At 45.8% G+C, this 15135-nt stretch overlaps 1 protein-coding gene across 4 annotated transcripts in view; it reads left to right on the forward strand.

Annotated features, from left to right (window-relative positions):
* LOC113592432 (zinc finger protein 530-like) overlaps positions 1-15135 on the forward strand; it is a 35466-nt gene that overhangs the window by 8368 nt on the left and 11963 nt on the right. For 2 of the 4 annotated variants that reach the window (XM_053211137.1, XM_053211138.1), the window contains exon 5: positions 9441-10347. The exons of the other annotated variants lie outside the window; for them this stretch is intronic. The gene's annotated coding sequence lies outside the window, so the exon portion shown is untranslated. Of the gene's footprint in view, positions 1-9440; positions 10348-15135 lie in introns of those variants that run through there. 4 annotated transcript variants of the gene reach the window in all.

The following is a 15135-nucleotide window of genomic DNA, read 5'->3' on the forward strand; positions in this document are numbered from 1 at the left end:
TCTCTCTTATGAAATTTGGTTATTTTCCGTTTAGTAACAAATAAGATGAAACAAAACAGACTTAGGTTGGAATGTTCTTTGTTCTTCAGTAATGTGGGCAACTTCTTTGCTGCATGGAATAGTTGTTTTTGAGTACTCGAAGAATATTCTGTCATTTTTTCTTTATGGGTATTCTCTTTGGGGGGATATGCACAAGGTAGTGGCCACCTATACGATTTATTAGCATACTTTCCATCACTTTTTAAAATATTTATTTTATTTTTATATTTTTAATACATTCTCGAGAGAGAGCTCATGCACATGTACAGCGGAGGGGCAGAGAGAGAGTTGGGACAGAGGATCTGAAGCGGGCTCTCTGCTGACAGCCGGCTGACAGCAGAGCGCCCCGTGGGAGGTTCAAACTCACGGACCGCAAGATCATGACCTGGGCTGAAGTGGGACGCCTAACTGACTGAGCCACCCAGGCGCCCCTCCGTCACTTTTCTAGGCGTAGACATTCCATATATTGTATTCAATAATATGATAAATTAAGCCTTAGTTTCTAGCATTTGCTGACTTTCTTGGTATAAGTTCTCCCACGATGACCAATTTCAAACTGCCGACACGATGTCCCCAAACGGGGTTGGGAAAAGTTGGCAGTAGCACGCCATTCTATTTCTACCCTATTGATAGAGTACCCACAGATGGCCTCCAGACCGTATGCGATACGAAAACAGTAAAGTGATCAGGGAGTGACACTATTTGAGTATTTGTGACTTCAAGTTTGGCTGATGTATAATTGACTAAAATGCACATGTTTACAATGTGTATTTGGACGTTTTGATTCATAAAAACAAAAGCTTCCTTGTGCGCTTTTAAAATTCATTCTCCTCTTCTCTCTCTAAAAAAAGGGAAAAAAAAAGATAAACCAGGGGTACCTGGGTGGCTCAGTTGGTTGAGTGGCCAACTCTTGATTTCAGCTCAGGTCGTGATCCCAGGGTCATGGGATCGAGCCCCTCATTGGGCTCTGTGCTGAGCTTGAAGCCTGCTTAAGATTCTCTCTCTCCACACCGCCCCCCCGCCCCTCTCCCCAACTCACATGTGCATGCTCTTTCTCTCTCCCTCTCTCTCTAAAATAAAATAAATTAATTAAAGATAATCTTCCCAACATAGAATTACTAATACAAGGACATATTCAACCCTTTTTATTTATTTATTTATTTTTTAATTTTTTTTTTCAATGTTTATTTATTTTTGGGACAGAGAGAGACAGAGCATGAACGGGGGAGGGGCAGAGAGAGAGGGAGACACAGAATCGGAAACAGGCTCCAGGCTCCGAGCCATCAGCCCAGAGCGTGACGCGGGGCTCGAACTCACGGACCGCGAGATCGTGACCTGGCTGAAGTCGGACGCTTAACCGACTGCGCCACCCAGGCGCCCCTTCAACCCTTTTTAATGGCTACTTTCAAATATACACAGAATGGAAAAGATTATGGACCCTTAGTCTTCCATCATTATTTAGGGTCATTCTTGTTTCATCTCCCTTCATGTATATCAGTGAGTTATTTTACCCACTAAACCCAGACATCATGGTGGGGTTTTTTGTTTTGTTTGTTTTTAATGTTTGTTTATTTCCGAGAGAGAGAGGGGCAGACTGTGGGCAGGGGAGGGACAGAGAGAGAGACACAGAATCCGAAGCAGGCTCCAGGCTCCGAGCTGTCAGCACAGAGCCCCACATGGGGCTCAAACTCACAAACCGTGACATCATGACCTGAGCTGAAGTTGGACTCTTTTTTTTTTTTTAATTTTTTTTTTTTAACGTTTATTTATTTTTGAGACAGAGAGAGAGCATGAACGGGGGAGGGGTCAGAGAGAGAGGGAGACACAGAATCTGAAACAGGCTCCAGGCTCTGAGCGGTCAGCACAGAGCCCGACGCAGGGCTCGAACTCACGGACCGCGAGATCGTGACCTGAGCCGAAGTCGGCAGCCCGGTTTGGAAGGAACAGCTCCCTCCTCTGTCACTGCAGGTCTGACAGTGCGCTGATGGGGCACAGCAGGTGCCTGTACAGTCATCCCTGTTTCCTTAAGGCCCGGGCCACAGTCCTCCACAGGTATGGGGGGTGCTTTTAGAGGGCACACAGACATGTCTTCACGTGGCATGGGTGGGCACTCCTGCAGCCAGCCCTCTCCGTTCTCGTTCCCCCGATTGGCCTCAGGAGAAAGTCTGGGTTTAGTGCTGAGTCTGCGTACCCCTCTACACATTACTAATTTCTCTTTCTGCAAGCCAGGAGCAGTCCCGAGGAGGCCCCATGAGCTTGCTGGGACGTAGTAGCATTATTTTGATTTTATTGTTGTGTTTTCATGGCAACTTATTCTTTATGGCAAGGAAAATTTTTTCCCATTTACCAGAGCTCTGGAAAGAATATAATAATTTAGGAAAAATAAAATATGTGTCACTTTAAAGAGATAAATTAGTAAACACAAAACAAAATAAAATAACAGCCAGAGCTAACATGTCCTAAATACTGACCACGTGCCTGTCCTGTTCCAGGCCCTGGGATGTCTCACTCAGTTTTTTCTCCCCATATCTGCTGCTCAACAAAGTAAGCAAAATGTGCCCGCTGCAGGGAGTGCCTCACAAAGCTGAGCTCACTCACAGTAGGTGACCTGCCTACTTGGTGGCAGCTGTCCTCTGGCTTTGATGGTCAGGATTCTTTAGGACTGTTGGAAATGTTTTTGGAAATGTTGGGGAGTGGACAATACTTGGCGTCTGGGTAAATGTGCTTATTTTATTCAGTATAGAGGAGTTTACCTTTTTCAGAATTTCATATAAATCGAGTCCTTTCTTAGGTGGTTTCTTTTATACGGCACAATTGTTTTTTGATGTTTATCTTTGCTGTGTCAAGGATAGTCAGATTTTGCTTTTCTTTTAAAAAAATTTTTAATGTTTATTTTCGAGAGGGAGAGAGAGTGTGAGTGGGCGAGGGGCAGAGAGAGAGGGAGACACAATCTGAAGCAGGCTCCAGGCTCAGCTGTCAGCACAGAGCCCGACGCGGGGCTCGAACCCACGAACTGCGAGATCATGCCATGAGCCGAAGTTGGACGCTCAATCGACTGAGCCGCCCAGGCGCCTCGGTATTGCTTTTCTTTTGAGTCGTGTAGTGTATAGGTTGATATTTTGTACTCTGCGGATATCACGCCATTTGTGCATTCGTCTGTTCATTAGCATTTGGATTGTTTTCAGTCCCTGGCTCTTAAGATAAAGCTGCCACAGACATTTATGTGAAGTCTTCATGGAAATATGTCTCATTTCTTTTGAGTTCATACCTAGGAGTATCGTGCCTAAGTCAGAGGGTAGTTGGATATTTGGGGTTTTTTTTTTAGGAAGCTGCCGACTGTGTTCTAAAGCGGGTATGTAATTTCACACCCCCACCAGTAGTGTGTCTTTTCCCTACAACCTCATCAATATTTGGTATAATTAGTCTTTTTAACAACGTTAGCCATTCTAATGTTTCTTGAATCCTTGTAAAAGGGGAGAGAGGGGGAGAGAAGCCCAGGGCTTGTTAGGCTTCTTTGATTTTGAGAGAGAACTTTTCCTCCACCAGGAAGGAGGACCCCTCACCTGCTGGGGCCACGAGAGGTGGCCAGCATTGGGATCCTAGAGTGTCCCTTCCTGCCGCTTGGGCCACAGCATTCGGCGGACCTTTGATGTCTCCTCATGTTCCCTCTGCAGGCTGGGTGGATTGTCCTCCCTCTTTGCTGACCAAACACACTGAACTTGACAATGTCCACTCGAGCTTTGCTCCCTGTGAAGGGCGTGGAGACTTGTACTCACAGCTTCCCAGCGGGCACTAAGTGTCCCTGTAGCTCGTGTTTCTGTGTGCATGTTTTGTGGTCTTTTGCGTGTGTGGTTTGCAGTGGAATGTGTAGGAGCATTTCACTAAAGCGGACTGTTCTCCTTCCCCTCAGATAGCATTCTGTACCCGAATTTTCCAAGTTTCTCTGGAGATATGCATACTCAGCATCACTGTGAAGGCTAAAGGAATGAATTTCGGTGATAAAGTTTATCCAAGAGGAGTGACGCTGTTGTATTAATCATTATTTTCTGTACATTTTGATATTTTTATGTCTTAAATAACCTTTTGGCTGGGGCTGGCCAATTCTTGGTGATACCAGAGGGCCCAGCCGGGAGCGTGTCTCTGCTGTGCAAATGGACCAATCTAGAGCCACACCTCCTCCGTGTGGCCCACGCACCCCACCAGGCAGTATTCCTCCGCCTGGGTCACTCCAGGACCAGGTGCCAGGCAAGTAGGGACCATCCCTGGGCCTGAAGCCTGCTGAGGTAACTCCAGCCAGCCAGTCCTAACCTGCTCCCCTGGCCTTGCCTCGCCTTCTCAGAAACCCCGGGAAAGTCTTCTGGCCCAAGTTCTCCACTGGCTCGTGCTTCTTGACCCAAACCTGGTCTTCCTTCCGTGGCTCTGCCTGGCTCTTCCTTCAGTGGTGCTGACCTCTGTCACTACTCGGGCACCTTTGTACACGGAACAGGTGCAGTGAGGGCCGTGGCTGCCCGCCCGGACATCCCAGGCTGCAGATGCTTCCCTCGGGAGGGCTCAGCTAGCCGCCGCCACTGCTGCTTTCTGTGCCTGCCGTGATGTTCCAACCTGAACCGTAAGAGAACCTTGGAGGCGCACGGCTCTGGGGTCCGCTCGTGTCCTAGGTGCTGGGTCCAGGTTGGCGGTGGCTGTAGTTCCCTAGGTTGGCGCCTTACCTTGAACATCATGGTCTGCTGGGCCAAACCTCATTTGACCCTGAGTTCCTGGCAGTGACCTGGGGTATTTGGGTGTCTGGCAAAGGCTCCCACAAGGAAGCGAGGACAGGCTTCCTCCAGTGGGGCTGTGTTGGGGTTGAGTCTGGTCAGCCTGCCCACCAGTGCTGAGGTCTGCAGAGGGCTCCTGGGCTTGCCCTTCTCAAGGGCATTCCTTGCGGGGGGAGTCTGGGTATTGGTCCCCATGAGCTATAGATCTGCTTTCAACCAGGCGTGGGTCCCTGGGATTTGCAGGGGTCTGCTGGGGCTCCCTAGCACCGAGGGCTGCCCTCCTCATGGGAAGCCAGAGGTAAATGTTTCAAAGGCACATCCCTTGTTGCTTGCTTTACTGTTGTCACGATCCGTCCCCCAACCAAGTAGGATATAAGGGATCCCATCCTTGGACACTTGTGACTCCTGTTAAATTTTCAAAAGGTAAAAAGAAAAACCAGCACTCCCCCTTAAGCACTTGAGGCTTCTCTGCTCGTTAGAGACGACAGATGTCCCTGTCACTACTGGGGCCCTTGTAGGTGCCGCTGCCTGGTAACGAGCTAGGAGTCTCCGTAAGCCAGAGGTCCCCGAGTCAGGATGCTGCCCACATTGCTCTTTTGCATGTAGACCCCCGGCCCCTCTGAGGGCGACTGGGACCACCAGGAGCTGGGCCGATAGACACCCAAAAGGGAAAAAAGGAAAACACTGGGGGACATACAGGAGACAAAAGGGGAAATGGGGTGGGGAGTATAGACAGCTGCCTAGAGACAAAGTCATTCTAAAAGATTTTGCCTAAGGAAAAAAAAATGAGGGGGCACAGGATGGCTCAGTCCGTTAAGCATCTGACTCTTGTTCTCAGCTCAGGGCTTGCTTGATCTCAGGGTTGTGAGGTCAAGCCCCGCATTGTGTTTGTTCTGTGCTGGGTGTGAAGCCTACTTAAAAAGAAAATGGGGAGATGAGCTGTCCAGGGGAGAGTTGGCTTGGGAGCACCAGGCCCCTTAGCTTACCCCCATGCCCCCTTTTTTCTTGTAAGCCCGAGACACAAAGTAAAGAAGTCACCTTCAGGCAACTCAAAGCGTGAATCAGAGGTAGAGACAAAGGAAAGAGGAGTAAAGATTGCTCTTGAGGCAGCTGCAAGCCCGAGTTCGAGGGACTCAACCCTACGTGCTGAGCAGATGCCAGGACTAGTAGCAAACGGTGCCAGCCCTCAGTGACTTGTTTAAGAAACACACCCTGAGATAACAGGGAAAGAGAGTAATAATGTATACATACGTTTAATACTCTAACATTCATATATAATAAGTTGTGTGTTCATATATGTTACAGCAAAGTGCTGCATTGTGACCCCATTTAAGAATTAAAAACCTCAAAAAAAATTAAAAATCCAGAATTTATACACTAACAAATTTCTGTAACAAAAAGGTAAAAAAAGAGACTGATTGGGTTTTGTGCCTATAAAACCTAGATTTTTTTTTTTTTTTATGCTTTTTATTTTTGAGAGAGACAAAAAGAGTGTGAACAGGGGAAGGGCAGAGAGAGAGGGAGACACAGAATCTGAAGCAGGCTTCAGGCTCTAAGCTGTCAGCACAGAGCCTGACACGGGGCTCAAACCCACGAACCGTGAGATCATGACCTGAGCCGAAGTTGGACGTTTAACCCACTGAGCCACCCAGGTGCCCCATAAAACCTAGGTTCTAAAGGTACTTTAACATTTGCTAAAATGTACCAAATGACAACTCCATGGATTTAATTGATACTGTTATTTAAGAATATTCTGGTTACATCTGAGGATCCCACCAAATTTAAACGTTGTGCCCTTTGTCGCCTTAGAAAGTAAATAAACAAACAAAAAGTAAATAAACATAAAATTGGAGGAAAAGCGAGTATGCCTTGGTAGCCTTGCCTCAATTTCCCATAGTCATAGGACCCATTGCTTTAAAATCGGATATGGATGCTCTGACAAAATAATGAATTAAAGCCTTTAACAGTTCCAAATTGACTTGATGAAAGGAGACACCATAATGCCTATTTGGAATATTAACATGGCCCAATGTAAGTTAAAATAAGACCTTCAAGGGTTAAAACTTACTGTGTGAAGACTAGTTGATAAGGGGGTGGTTTCCCCATTGTTCTACCACTTGACAGCCCAATTTTGCTTTTTCTGGATTCTGGAAATAACTGGGTTCCTCGTGATGAATTTCTACGGCCGGGATGCTGTGGTCCCATCCATGAAGGCCCCATGCCCAATATTATTAAAATTACTGATTCTGTTCATCGGTAACTGATCAGTATTTTGTGCTTGTAGATTTGGCTGACGTGTTCTGTTTATTTCAGCCTATTTTAACCGCCTCTCAAACGCAGTTTGTTTCCACTTGCAACGGGGACACTAGACTCTTTTCCCAGTTCACACACGGGCTACAATGACAGCTTTGCCATCAGTCTGCACACACATCCACCTTTCTCCAAAAGCACAGGTGTGACACTACATTGATGCTGTCCTCCTCCAAGGAGACTCACTTGACACACTTATTGAGGACATGGAAGTCCAGCATTGTTTAGTCCTTTGGGTTCTAGTGCTGACATACTCCTCGTTACAGATCTCACTTCCAAATTCAGATCAGTAGGCATTCCTGCTGCCGCCCTCGTAAACTCGTTTCCTTAGAGGCTTTGGCAGCCTCGTGCCTCCTGGGGTCTAATACTTTGGATGGGCATTAGTTGTTCGAGGGCTTCTGACACAAGAAACCCCCTCTCCACCTTGTGCCGTACACCATTAAAACCACAGCGGGGGTGGTGGGGGAAGCCTCAAGTGACTATGTGCCGGGCCGTTCTGGAAGTGGAGGCTTACATAGACCCTGAGCTTGTGACCCTCCACGCCCAGTTGCCCATTGCGTTTTGGGTCATCGAAACACCACCCCACAGGCTCCTCTGTTTGTATGTGAACACCAGGAGGCCATGTTCCTCAGCCTCAGTCATCCCAGGGCCAGTCCGCCTGGCAACTCAAAGACCACCCTTATGATTCAGAACCCGCCAAAATTGTGCAGACTAGTCATTCCTAAGGTGTTCACCCTGCCGTGCCTTATGTTTTTTTCAGAAACCCCCCGTAGAGTCTTCTGGCCTAGGCTCTCCCTGTGCTCCTACTTCTGTTTTATGACTCAAATCTGGTGTTCCTTCTGTGAATGCATGCCCTGCCTCCCACTTCTAAGTGAGTTGTGAGGGACATGAACGTTTTCTTTCGGTGGCATTGACCTCTCGTGTCATCGCTTATACATTATGCTTTTATACCTAGCACAGAACTACTGTCAATAGGTATTTTAATAATCTCTATAGAGTTAATGAAATTACAGTTAAAATTCTTAAATTTTTTTTTTCCCCAGGGGAGTTGAAAAGCTTACTTGGAAACTAGTATTAAAAATAAGCATATGGCCAAGAATAGTCAAGACATGTAACGAGGGCTAATCATGTACTTTCTGTGGTTTGTTATTATGACAGGATATTATATTTATGTCCATTAAGGCAGAACAGATTCTTGGGTCCTACTAAATGTACCCCTACCCCTTCCCACCTCCCCGCCAATCTAAAAACTCCTTTATTCCTACATAGAGATAAGGGAACATATCGAACTTATACCAGAGTATCGTGAGGAGTAAACTGAGATACTTGAAGAAACTAGTGATAATAGAAGCAGAAGATTAAAGCATTTTAATACTTTCTTGCAGGAAACATTGTTCTTATATACTTCTTAATGTTTATTTATTTTGAGAGAGCGATTCCCAAGCAGGCTCCATGCTGTCAGAGCCCAATGTGAGGCTTGATCTCATGAACTGTGAGATCATTACCTGAGCTGAAATCAAGAGTTGGACACTTAACCAACTGAGCCACCAAGGCACCCCTGTTCTTATATTTTCTTCTAGAAAAGTTTCAGATGTCTAGAAATGTCATAATAATACTTCAGTGAACACCAATACGCCCTTGAACACCCATCACCTAGTGTTTACACATTAGTAACATGCTCACTCCCATCTAGCACCCCACAATACTTTTATGTTTATCATCTAAGCATCATAGCAACCGTGTTGCTATCAAGTTTAGGAAATTTAACATCGATAAATGGTATCGAATAAACACTTCCATTTTTACCAATTGCTAGAGATATTTTCGTTGTAATCTTTTCTGATCCATGATCCATTCTAGAGTCATAGATTTTGTTATGTATCTCAGCCTCTTTCAATTTGGAGCACTTCAACCTTTGTCTTTCATGGAACTGCCTTTTTGCAAATTAATGGTTATGGGGCGCCTGGGTGGCTCAGTCCGTTAAGCGTCCATCTTGGGCTCAGGTCATGATCTTGTGGTTCGTGAGTTCAAGCCCCTTGTCGGGCTCTGTGCTGACAGCTCAGAGCCTAGAGCCTGCTTCAAATTCTGTGTCTCCATCTCTCTGCCCCTCTCCCACTTACGTTCTGTCTCTCTCAAAAATAAGTAAATGTTAAAAATTTTTTTTTCAAAGGTACAGAAAGAGTACCATAAAGCCATCTAAATAATAGTCCAGAAGGGACATCATTGAGGACCAGACTAAATGAAATGAGGCCAAAGAAAAGACACTCCTGTTCTAAATTTCTATTATTTTCCTACTTTTAATCATGTTTTGTAACATCTCCTTTTCATCCTGAGATGCCATGAAAGCATGGTGTCCACAGGACCCGAGACGACTTGAGTCCAACCGTTCTATACAAGCTTCACAGAGACTCTGAAAAATCAAGGTTATATGAAATGATTTTGGGAGAAGGACATTAGGTGAAGCAGCCAGAACTGCAGCCAGTGGAGAGAAGAGAGAAAAAGGGGAGAAAACCATGCTGGCCAAGAGTGAGTCTCACAGAAGAAAGAGCTCATGAAAATGGTCTGACTCTTACAGAATAAAAGAGTGGAAGAAAAATAGGAATGCTACACACCACGGAGAGTACTATTGACACATACATACTGATTCAGTGACGTCTTCAGTCAACTGAATAAATAATAAAAGTGAGATTCTAGTGATTGATAACACGGTTATCAAAAGAAGATTCAAATACAGAGACCAACAAGACTTTAAAGGAGGAAGAGTAAAGGTCAAGTGAAATATCCTGATTCCAGGATGGAGAATATGAACAAAAGACCAGAGGTGGACAGATGAGGAAACAGACTGAACAAACAGATGACCGTCCACAACAGCAAAAGACCTCAGCAGTCAACACAGAGCAGAAGATGGATGTAAAATGGACACATCCCGTGTGATTCTTAGAAGGAATGAAGTATACAGAGGAAACCCTCCTACTAAAGGCTTCTTTTCTGAGGACTGATTCTGAGAGAGCTTAGGTGAGGAGCATTAAGGAGGAGAGAATAGGTTCAGAAAGAAAAGTTGCAGAAGAATTGAGACACATGAGAATCAGCACAGCCACAGCCTCCTTAAGGGGGTTACAGTAGCATCACTATCTTTACTAGAGTTTGTGATCCCATGTACCAGAGCTCTGACATCAGTCACCCTCATGAAAGCTGTTTCTCATGCACACTTCACAAATTGCCCAGTCCCACCTAGCTCAGCACCTGGAAGCACCCTTCCAGCCATCCCAATCCCACTGGAGCACAGGGAACATTGCAGGGATGCATATATGGAGTTTCTGACTGGATTGCAACCACGAGCAAACCCAACTTTGAAATTCCACTCTTCTGTTCAAATATTGTGTGATGCCCCATGACTGTTCTGAAGGTATCATCAAACAGCTAGCTTACTTCTGCAGTTGTGTTTGGAATTTATTTGAGGGCATCCAAGTGGCACCAAACACTTCTGGACTCAGTGGCAACAACTTGAGACCCAGGTGACTTAAGTCTTCTCCTAGTGAAACTGCAGGAGGGGTGGGGGGGAGAAGCTTTATCGTAAATGTATTCCTAAAGTCTTTACTAGCCCATGCAAGAATGAGAGGGGAGAATGGGATCTCATGTTTTTAGGAGTTTGTGTATTTAATCAAATAAAGCTGAGAATATATTTAGTGACCATGATGTTTCAAATGATTCTAAAAGGAGAGAAGGGCAGAGACAGGAAATTTAGCAGGACTTATAAGAAAGAGAGGTTTGTTTGTTTTTGTGAGAAAAATACCCACTTCTATTCTGTTATGGGATGTGAACTGCAAAGTAGAAGTGAGAATACCTCCCTTTTTTGTGCCTAGCTGTTGGCTAAATTACAAATAATTTTATGGGGCACCTGGGGGGTTTTGTCAGTTAAGCATCCCGACTGTTGATTTCTGTTCAGGTCATGATCTCACGGTTCTTGAGATGGAGCCCTGCGTCAGGCTCTGCGCTGACAGCACAGAGCCTGCTTGGGATTCTCTGTCTCCCTCTCCCTCTGCCCCTCCTCCTCTCATGCATGAGCACTCTCTCAAATAAATAAACAGGAAAAAAAAAAAAAGGGTCAGGCTCACCCTGTCTTGTTCCTGACTCTGTTCTCAATCCGACTTGTCCATAAAGTGCTTAAATATATGGGAGGAAAGATGAATTTATAAATGGACAATATTCAGAGACCTACATTCTAATATTTGTAGTGACCTGACCAGTGTATGGAAATAGTTTCTTTTGCACACTGGGCAAAGTGGAGCCTAAAGAGAAAGGAGCATGAGACGACCGAGGGTGGGGGGCATACAGCAGTCAGTGCACTGAGACTCACCAGCCACAACTGGGTTCAGCAGAGTGAGCCAACCAAAAGGCAGAGGGATGAAGACAGCGAGGTAATGGAGACAAATGTGCTTACCTGGATGAGGATGCTCTGGGTGACTTTGGTCTCAGCAGAGCATTTGGGGGACAGGTGTTTGCTGTGAATGTGGAGAACGTCCTGCATACGTCTGTACAAGATGAACACCACAGAGCCGCTAGCCCAGACCATCAGGCCCAAACGCAACACATCAGTGGGAAAAAAGAACACTAAATACAATACGTATATGTTTCTGTTAATAAGTGTCAGACCAGCACACCAGGTCTGTTCTCTGTGATTGACTTTCCCTTGCGTCTGTAATACACAAAGGAACATACTATTTACCAGCATGTGGAGGGTCCGGCAGACAATAATGGAAAACCTAAGTTCGAGCTTTGGCCTCGAACTTCATCCGCTAGGGTATGCTAGGGCTAATTGTGTAATTTCCTTTTCAGACTGCTTTCCCTTCTCCAAGAGAAGTTCTTTTAAGGACCACAGGTATTGTCCATCACTGTGTGATGATCCTTTAATCACATCCAGGGTTCAAACAAAGAGCAGTAAATGTCTACATTTTGACGACTGTCACTCAAGTACATAGCGGGTGCCTGTGATCAGAGAACTTACCAAGTGTCGTATCCCTCATCACACACATGGAGGTAACAATAGTATGACTCCTGCTGATCCTTAAAGCGGAGTCTGAAATTCTAACTACAGAATTACCATCTAGTAACTAGATGCCCTCCTTGCCAACCAGTGACACTGATGATCACACCAACTGAAATAGGAGTCAGAGACGGACGTAGGATTTCTTAGCTGCCGCTGTGTTCAGAAGTGTGGTTCATGCCTTAGAAAATGTCCTATCTCTATGTGTGGAAGCGTGTGTCAATACCAGTACCCACCCTGATAAGCAGAGTTACTTTGCAGACATTACACGTTGTTACTCCAATGCAGAGACCTTTTCTTCTGAGCCTCCGTCTCAGACTGGTATACAGAGAGTCATACACAGTGTTGCCTTTTTTTTTTTTTTTTTTTTTAAGGAGGCTGGACCTGTGGTCTGTGGTGACAGTCACAACAATCAGAGGATGGGTGGTGGGGAATCAGTAAATCCCTGAGGCATAATTTGAAATTCTCTGATGTCACCTCACGTTATCCAATCACCTGGTGCAGTGACGGCACTGCCTGTCTGGGAAGTTGAGAATAACTCTGGAAAGCTTTTTGTCCTGTCAATTAGCAGGGACAATTCATAGTGGTTAACGCCCTCCCGAGAAGGGAAAGACATTAGTGAGAGAAACTTTCCTGTGATCTGTGGAGACTGACAATCTGTCCCCAGAGGGGGGCAATGAATAGTGAGATGTAGGTCAGGAGATGCTGCGGACCGAGGAGAGAGTCTGAGTGGACTATGTCCTTCCATGATAAAGTTTGTTCCAAATTTATCATTAATATTAACCATTCTTTGGACCTCAGAGAAGCATCCTTATTCATGATGTGAATAACAGAAATAACATCTTACAAAAGAACCAGAAAATGAGTTGTTGATAAGGGGAAAAAGGAAAAATGGGAGAGTATGGGATTGATTTCAAGAAAAGAGCCTAAAGCATCAAAAATACTAGAGTGGCTGTAGAAGATACTAGAAGGCTGGGAAGTGACCATAAACGTTTGCCGGCTGTGCTAACACTACTGCCACAGGAGTTGTAGGTAGAAGCCTATTGGCAGTAGGCGGCCTGCAATGAGAGAGAGAATGGAATGACAGGGTGCAGGAAACCACTCTGGGTTACTAAAGGAAAAGACCTAAAAATCTCTTCCTCTCCTTCGACCCCTCCCATACAACTAATTGAAGTGCAGAGAGAAAAAAAAATGGCCAACTCTCTCAACTCCTCAGTCGACATTACTAGTCAACGTATGAGGCAGAGCATGTCAGTCTTTTGGTTAAAACCCGGCAGCGTTTCTCAGTTTTTCTGAGAAAAGGCAAAATGCTTACAGAGGCCTGGAGAGCCTCGCGGGACCTGGCCCCGTGTTTCCCTGTGACCGCTTCCCCGACCAGCTCCTTCCGCGCTCCCGGCCCCGTGGGCACGGGCTGCCGGTTCCGCCGAACGCACTAGCGCCCGGTGCCTCTGCTTTGATCACACCTCCTCAGCTGCCCACCGGAGCACCCCCTCCTCTCTTTTCAAGTCTTCGCTCATATCAATGAGGCCTCCCCTTACCACCCTACTGAATAGCTCGTCCTGTCCCCACCCCCGCGCGGTTTCTGGTTTCCTTCTGTGGTCTTTCTCACACACTGAGAAGAATGGGCGACCTGTTGGGTGCTTCACAGAGTTGAGTGAACAGTGCCTAAAGGTTTCTCCACTTCCTCCTGGTTCCTCTCGAACACTGGCAATTCCTTCTCCTCTCCCCCTCGTTCTTCTCTTCAAACCTGTTACTGTATGTGGTTCCCGGAAACAAAAGGTAACCCTAGTTGGGAGATGCGACCCTCAAGTTGGCCGCAAACGCAGCCCTACCTTGTTCTCAGCGTCCATCCCCCCTGCCCAGACCTCACTGCCCTCACCTCCCCTGTCGTCTCCATCTGGCCCTTTCAGGCCTTGTGGTTATGCTTGCCCTCGCTGCTCCCGCCTCCACTCTCTCTGGACAAATTAGTACTGATTAACAGGGTATAGCAATTGAAACACTTCACAAACTTTCTTCGGAGACAACCTCAAGTCCCTGTACAGGCAAGGTCAGTGCAGTTACAGATGACACGAGTCACTTCCCAACAAGGGGCTGACCTCCTGGAGGCCCGAACCTTTACCGTGAGGGTAAAATGCCCCCTTTCCGTATGTGCCCTGTGACCATGATGGCCACTGTCCCTCCCAAGGAAATGATGTAATTTGGTAAATAGATTTTCTTTTTTGGCAAAACACAGAAATAGAATATTTATTAGAAAACCTAATATACCTGAAACTAATATAATACTGTATGTTAATTATACTGGAATTAAAAAAGAAAACCTAATAAATACCATGTGGAAATTTAACTATCTTGCTTCTCCTGAGGTTATAATATGAGCCCTGATAATTATGGATAAGAGGCATATTTTCTGAGGGTTCCTGAAATGTTCAATCTTTCTCACCTTCCTGTCCCAGGGGTGCCTGATATTAACCTCTGTCTTGACTTCTATTGCTGCATCTGGAGTCTTCTTCCTAAGTAAATACATTGAACTCAGTGTTTTCATCTTCTTACACGTAAGACATGTAAGAACGTGCTCAGTTCATAACTTCTGAGTATACACCTATTATCTCATGACAGGTGAATGATTCATTGTGCGTGTGCGTGTGCATGTTGTAAATGGGGGAATGAGTTCCCTTGTGGGAACTTTAAGAATTACTCAAACAGGGATGCAGAAATTACACTCACGGAGGCATATGCAATAAAGGGTTTGTTATATTCACATATCCTAGACAAGGGAGACCCCATACCCCACTCAAGGAGCCATATTGGAAGTGTGCCCAGGGATAGGGCTCAAGCAAGTATGTGGGGAGCCCAGAAAGAGAGTGAGGACCCCTAGGCAAGTGTCTTTACTGAAGGAAATGGGGGGATACAGAAGCAAAAGGCATGAAGGGACTTTATTGATGTGATTGAATGTCCCTAGGTCACAGTCAAGGGAGGGCAAGAGGA

The sequence above is a fragment of the Acinonyx jubatus genome, chromosome E2 (assembly GCF_027475565.1).
Source record: "Acinonyx jubatus isolate Ajub_Pintada_27869175 chromosome E2, VMU_Ajub_asm_v1.0, whole genome shotgun sequence".
Taxonomy (NCBI): Eukaryota; Metazoa; Chordata; class Mammalia; order Carnivora; family Felidae; genus Acinonyx; species Acinonyx jubatus.